This window comes from Nothobranchius furzeri, chromosome 1, assembly GCF_043380555.1.
Source record: "Nothobranchius furzeri strain GRZ-AD chromosome 1, NfurGRZ-RIMD1, whole genome shotgun sequence".
NCBI classification, from domain to species: domain Eukaryota; kingdom Metazoa; phylum Chordata; class Actinopteri; order Cyprinodontiformes; family Nothobranchiidae; genus Nothobranchius; species Nothobranchius furzeri.
The window spans coordinates 48,602,967-48,610,474 of record NC_091741.1 but is presented as its reverse complement, the minus strand read 5'-3'; positions in this window follow the sequence as shown (position 1 = coordinate 48,610,474).

Genomic DNA, 7,508 nt, shown 5'->3' with positions numbered 1-7,508 from the left:
TTTATATCTCACTCTAAAATAATCAGAATTCTTGAAAAAAAAAGAACTGTGTTGCGTTTAATCATAGATTTCATCCATCCATCCATTTTCATCCGCTTATCCAGAGTCGGGTCGCGGGGTTCAGTAGCCTAAGGCATAGATTTCTAAACTTAAACTAAATATTAACACTCAGAAATAAAAGTTAAAGCCATGTTTAGTCACTAGGACAATTTCAAAAATAATATATCACGTATGATGAACCGGAAAGCGTCAATACTTTTTCTGTGTACATTTGCAGTCAAATATTCTCAAACCTTGATTTGTATGTATAGGTAACCACTTTTAGGACTGCATTAAGCAACTTTTATTCAAATACTTACTCATTTGTTTACATAAATTTGGAAAAATGTGAACAGAAAATAATATGTTTGATTTTTATCATGGAAGTGTTTTTACCTGCTGCATCTGTGCTTGATTGTTGAAGAACATTGCTGATGATAAATAAAGCATATTGAAAATTATATTTTGCAAACACCGCTCTAACAAAGCCAGGATTATCCAGAGGAGACAAAACAATGATCAATAACAGCTGAAAGGTTGACTCTTTCTCATTATTTGCTGATTTGCAACCGTTTTTCAGATGGACTTTGTCCTTCAGGATGATCCATGACTGCCTCGGAGCCAACAACTCTGGGTTCCTCATAATTAGAAATATATTGGCATCTCTGAGAATCAGTTTGTTTCCAGGTTGGGATTATACCAGGGATGGTGGATTTCCCTACGGGTCCACTGATGTAGTCTCAGCATTGAGCTTTAAAATAGCTAGGTGTTTGTCTCCCTCTGGTGGTGAAAATGTGTATCTATCTAATTTATCTCCTGGAACAGATGCAATAGCAAACAATCTACTAGAAATTAATTAATATGAGTTGGGGAGATTTTCTCAGCACCCTGGTTGTGTCCCCAAACCTTTGGAGCTGCAGCACATCTTGATCCATCCTCTGAAGCTATTTAATTCTCTTCCTGTCACGTCGTTCTGTGTTTTATGAACGTGGAATAGGAAAGTGGTCAGTGTTGATCAGAAAACACAGTAAATTTAAAATTTTGACAACTTCTCAGCAATTCCAAGCCCACACTTGCACAGGGAGAACATGCTAACTCCACACAGAAAGACCACAGGATTCCAACCGACAACCTTCATGCAAGGCAACAAACTGCCACCAAGCAGCCCCAGAATGGTTTTGTAAAAGACTTTCTCTTACTGCACCTTTAATTTTAAGGTTTGGCCTCCAAAGGTCGTTGGGGGTAATTTCCTTCACTTCTTTTATTGAGTAACTATGGTAACGGGGATGTGGTTTCCATGTGGAAACAGCTGGCTGTCTTTCCTTTATCATGGGACATGTGATTAAAAACAGAAGAGATGAGAGTTTTGAAAAATATCAGAAATGTGTGTTTTAATAATATTTGTTTACAGCTGATGGAATAATCCAGTCATCATCCCAGAGTATTAAAATATTATTTAATTCTGTTTAATCTCTGATGTATCATTTATATTTGTCATTAAATAAATGAAACCAGAAAAGTTTGTTGTTAAACAAACCTTTATTTTGATAGGAAAGACACGTTAAAACAAGTATATCGCTCTTGTTCTCATTTATTTATTAAATCCACGGAAAACCAAAGATCAAAACTATTTGTTCCTACATCCAAACATGGCTGTGTGCTTGAGATGTGTTTCCATGTTGCATTTTGTGCAAAGGTCTTGAGACAGTTGATCTCACCTGAAATAGGAAACTGATGCAGAAATTAACCTAATTTTATTAAACACACACACTCACACACACACACACACACACACACACTTTTAGGCAACTTGGGTTGCCGCTGTTGAAACTTCAGAACTTTTTGCTCAGCACCAAACTTGAGTTAGAGTTTAAAAAAAATCCTAACATGGAAAAATCCTGTGAAAGAAAAGTTTTAATAGTTTCCCAGAACATTTATATCTTCCTCCAAATTATATTTTGTGTGTGAATCTGCATTCAAGAGGCTCAAAAGTAACAGCAATAAACCCGCTGTAGAACTTCCAGCTCTCCCTTTCTTGTAGCGATAAATATAGATTTATCTCTATATGTATCAAATGTGGTGTAGATTTAGTTTGTTTTCGTTGTTTATAATCTTATATTAATTAATTAGGGTGTTGGGTAATTTTATCAATCCAAGATTACCTTAGGGAAAGTTCAAAGCACAGGGGGTTATAGTAATCAATCGATCAACACCAATACAAATCATAAACCATCAATTTAGACTTTGCAAAGTGGAGAGAAAAGATACACACCAAACAAGGTTGTAGTTCACTCTCATCAGACAGACGTCCTCCGAAAGTATTTATTGAGCACACACACAAAAGATTGACACACACACATTTTGACATTCCTTAGACTCTCAGGCGGGAAGCTGTAAAAGGGAGACTAAGCTTTCTCCAGGTGCACCCTAAATCAACAAACTTTCTCAAGGGAGTTTTACTGATAAGAGGTCGGTGCCAGGGCAAGGTCATCCTCCTCCCTGTAAGACCTGCTGGAGCCTGTTATCTATCAACAGAGTAAAATAAATGGATGAAGCTATGTTTAAAAAAAACACCAGAGTCAAGGCATTAATATCAGTTCAATAATGTTAATATCAGTTTTTACCCAACACGGGGCACCACCAAGTCTTTGTTAGTGTGAACTTGGGACACTTGAATGGACATTCAGATTTGTTCAATGTAATCAGTCTCAACTTTAGCACCTCAACTCAACCTAAAGGATGAATTCTTTCCAGAATGCGCCGACTATTCTCAAGATCGCTAGAAATGATCTGGCGTTATTTACGTTTTTGTGAGTTTATTACAAACATCAGTTAATACATTGATAAAAGGACCAAACACAGCTTATAGTTACATGCATGTAATTAAGAACATGGTTATACCCAAAGCTTTATAGCAGTGATATGAAATAAGTGATCTGTAATAAAGTGGAAATTTGGTGACACACGAGATTATAGTAAAATGGGGAATAAGTTCTAAAAGGGGAACAAAGTGAGTGTGTCTGTGTGTCACGCTGTGAGTTGGGGGAGGTTAGGACCCAAGATGCAGTAACCAGGATGACACGAGGCAGGAGTTGTAGAAAAAGAGTAATTTCCTTTATTAGGGATAATTGTCCAAAGTAAAAACTCCAAAAAGGGCAGGAAGCCAAAAACATAAATCCAAAATCCTAATGCGTAAAATCTTAGAGACCTAGAGACCAAGTGCTCCTTTAAAGAGCAGACCTGGAGATATCCAAAACCAAGAGACCAAGAGAGGGAACGAGACAACACTGACACAAACAATGGACTGACAACACATTGAGACGCAGACAGGGTTTTACACACAAAGGGAAACAGTCAGGGAGACGGGTGACAGGTGTGTGGGGAGTAATCAGAAGGGATCCGGTGAGACCAATTAACTGAGTGGGGGGGAAACTGACTAGGTAAAATAAATCTACAGATGAGTGAACTCCTAGAACCTGAAAACAAGACACCAGAAGAAAAACACCAACAGGGATGGGATTACTATATCAGAAAACACTACGTAGAGAACCTGAGGGAAACCTGGAGGGAGCTTGAGACCTATAGGGGCACATAAACCAAAGAAGAACACCTAAGAGGAAAACCTGGAGTGGGCTGGGGAACACAAGGAGACACATGAGGAACACAGACACATAAGGGGAACCTAGAGAGGGATGGAGAACACAAGGAGACACATGAGGGGGACGTAGGATGCAGATCATGACACTGTGTTCATATGGGTGTAGGAATGCAGGAGGGTGTGTGTGTTAATGTATGTGCGTGGATGCAAATGAGAGTTGGTGTGTGTGTGTGTGTGTGTGTGTGTAAGCAAATAAGGATTTGTTGCGGCAGAAAAAGAAGGGTAAATCTTGAGAGCTAAACGTGAATTTGGATCGAAATAAAACACACCATAAAAATGGGATAATCTGAATTCATGAATCGGCTTAACAGAAAAGTCAGCCAGATGAAAATGATTCACAGACCTGTTTTCCGTCGCCAAGAGAGTGACCTGAGGGCTGAAGCAGCCTGTGCCCTCGCTTGAGTGAAGCCTCCAAGGGCTGTAGGACTTTTGGCACCCAGAGTAGGTCAACGGCGTCTGTGGGGTGGAGGATGTGGTATTCCTCTATCATGGCTTGACTTTCGGTTCTTGCAGCGGCACCCAAATGTAGGATTCAGAGCGTGGGTCCAGGTTCAAAAGCGAGGCGGGATCGAAACTGCTATAAGTTAGTTGTTCTCATAATGTGAAAACTCGACCGGACCAAGCCGACTTCCGGTTTTACGTAGAAAGTCAAAACAAAACAAAAGGAGTTGCCTCTGAGTTTTACCGTAACTTTTGAGAGCTAATGACTTAACTTTTAGAGTGGCGGTTTTTGCTAGGCCAAGATGGAAAAAGCCAAGCAGAGGTTCGCTTAAGGCATCTTGTTCTTTTTTCTGCCGTCACGAGGTTGAACTCTGGCCTCTTATAACCTTCCTTGGTCACGGTCAAATGTATTTCACTCCTTAACCACTGGATGACACTATGTCTCTTTCAAATAACTCAATCTTCCCACCAGTGAATAGTTCAAATCACAATTTACTAAACTTATTCCAGATGAGGCATCCAAGTAATACTTTAAACAGGAAAGAACTAATTTCATGTCTTAAAACTGGACAGTTTTGCCATTAGTATGAATTTTAACTGGAGAAACACAAATTGATAGAGGTTTAACATAAAAGAAAAAAAACACAAAACAAGCAGTTAGGTTTGTAACCGATAAGATTTTAAACATTTACTTGGAACACCTTGATTTCTAATGGTGAACAAACCTAAAACACCTTTTGACTGTGGATAAATAGAAAATACCAGGGTCTTGAAAAAGACTAAATTCTGGCACCTTCCAGAACAGACCCTGAGAAGTTTTACAAGTACCCAAGCCTTGGGGGAGAGTCAGGTTTTGGCAGGTTGACAAAGAACAGACCAGTTTCTGATATCGTCATGCGTCTCCAACTGGTACAGAAGAGAAAAACATGTCACTTGGTAAAATTTATGTCCCTGGGGGAAGGTAGGAGCTAGCCAGTTTCAAATTCCCCCCGTTGCTGTTAAGTGTGACAGGAAAAACTTTGTGTGAACCCGACGAAAGTTAAAACTGATGATATTAATTGTGGATTTCCACTACATTCTGTTGCTCACCTGAGAAAGAACTTGAACGGGGGGAACGGGGGATAAAATCTACCAGTTGTACCTCCGCATTTATTTCCTGCCATAAAAACAAACAGTTGTTTATTTATCACACATGATTCAAACTGATGTTAGCATCTACATCTGACCTACGTCTCTTTTTACCTTTTCAGTCACATTTGTAATTATCTGCTGGAAATAGTTGTGATGATTCTTGAGCGTTACAGGTCAGGTGTGATATTATTACCAGTCCCTCCGACCACCTTGCCTGCTGGTGGTGGTCGGAGGGACTGGTGGCGCCTGTGCTCGGCAGCCTCGCCTCTGTCAGTGTGCCCCAGGGCAGCTGTGGCTACATTGTAGCTCATCACCATCCGTGTGCGAATGTGTGTGTGAATGGATGAATGATACACTGTAGTGTAAAGCGCTTTGGAGTCCTTTCTCTGAGAGGTGCTATACAAGTGCGGGTCATTTATCATTTATTTATCATTTAACTAACTAACAGTCCAGGTGCAAACACAACACAGGGTCATGTGACTGAAACCAAGCAACTGGAGTGGGCAGCTCTAGGATTCATGAGTCCGACTGCAGAGGTTAAGAAACTGTCCTTGTGGTGAGAGGTTCTGGTCCGAATGGATCGGAGCCTCCTGCCAGATGGGAGCGAGTCAAAGAGACAGGGTGAGACAGATCAGCTGTGATCCGACCTGCACGCCTCAGTGTCCTGGAGGTGTACAGGTCCTGTATGGAGGGGAGTTTGCAGCCAATGACCTTCTCAGCAGAGCGTACAACACGCTGCAGCCTCTTCTTGTCCCTGATGGTAAGCTCCAGCGTACTACATGGTGATTGAAGAGGTGATGATGGACTTGATGACTGTGGTGTAGAACTGCCTCATCGACTATACTGGCAGGTTGAATTACTTCAGCTGCCTCAGGAAGTACATCCTCTGCTGGGCCTCTTTTATGATGGGGGTGATGGTGGGCTCGCATTTGAGGTCCTGGGTAATGGTGTTGCCCAGGAAGCAACATGAGTTCATCATTGTGATGGGAGTGTCAGACAGGGTTATGGGGGGGGGGAAGTGGTGCTGTGTGCTTCCTCAAGTCCACAACAACCTCCACTGTCTCCTGGGTGTTTAGTACCAGGCTGTTGTGGCTGCACCAAGACACCAGCCGTTCGACCTCAATTCTGTAGGCTGACTCATCCCCGTCAGAGATGAGTCCGATGACGGTGGCGTCGTCTGCAAACTTGATAAGCTTGACAGACTCATGGTTGGAGGTGCAGCTGTTGGTCTACTGGGAGAAGGGCAGAGGGGAGAGAACACAGCCCTGAGGGAAACTGGTGCTGATGGTCCGCAGCTCCAAGACGTTCTTCCCCAGCCTCACTTGCTGCTTCCTGTCCATCAGGAAGTCAGTGATCCACCTGCAGATGGGGTCAGGCACATTCATCTGGGGCAGTTTGTTTTGGAGGAAGTCTGGCAGGACTGTGTTGAAGGCAAAGCTGAAGTCCACAAACAGGATCCTGGCATAGGTACCCGGGGAGTCCAAATGCTGCAGGATGAAGGGTAGAGCCATGTTAATGGTGTGGCAAGGTGGAGAAACTAGGGCCCGGGCGGGATTCAATCCCCAGACTCCCAGGTGAAAGTCATGTGCGCTAACCAGTCAGCCAAAGGGACATCCCCTTGGCCAAGTAGCCAGGGCGCATGATCAATCGGGTCACAGTGACAGGACACTAACACTGTCACAATGGTATCAGCCACAGACCTGTTGGCTCTGTAGGCAAACTGCAAGGGGTCCAGGAGGGGAGCCGTATTATTCTCGCTGGTTCAAAGGTCAGCAATTTATTGAATAAAATATTTTTGCATAATTAGATTACTACACCATAATAAGTAATGTTTTGTTTCTCCCTTCAGAAAGCATAACCTTTAAAGCAAGGGTCAACAACCCGGTGCCCTCAGGAGACCTATAAGGTGTCCTCGGGCCTTTTCTAAAAATAGCACAATTCACCGCTCAGCAAAGTATGAAATGTTATTTTCTGTGGCAATTTTCCAAATCATTTCATGTGATTAAGACACATTTGTGGGAGCTACAGAGGAAGACAACACTATTAATGAGTTATACAGTGAAAATCTGGGAAGGAGTGGTGGAAGCTAGGCTAGTGAACATCTGTGAGCAGCAGAACAGTTTGATGCTAAGAAAGAGTTCTGTAAATACTACTTTTGTTTCAATGATTCTAAAGGAGAAGTGTAGAGAAGGTTAGAAGCTAATGACGGTTCTGAGAGAGGAGCTGTGGAGCATAAGGA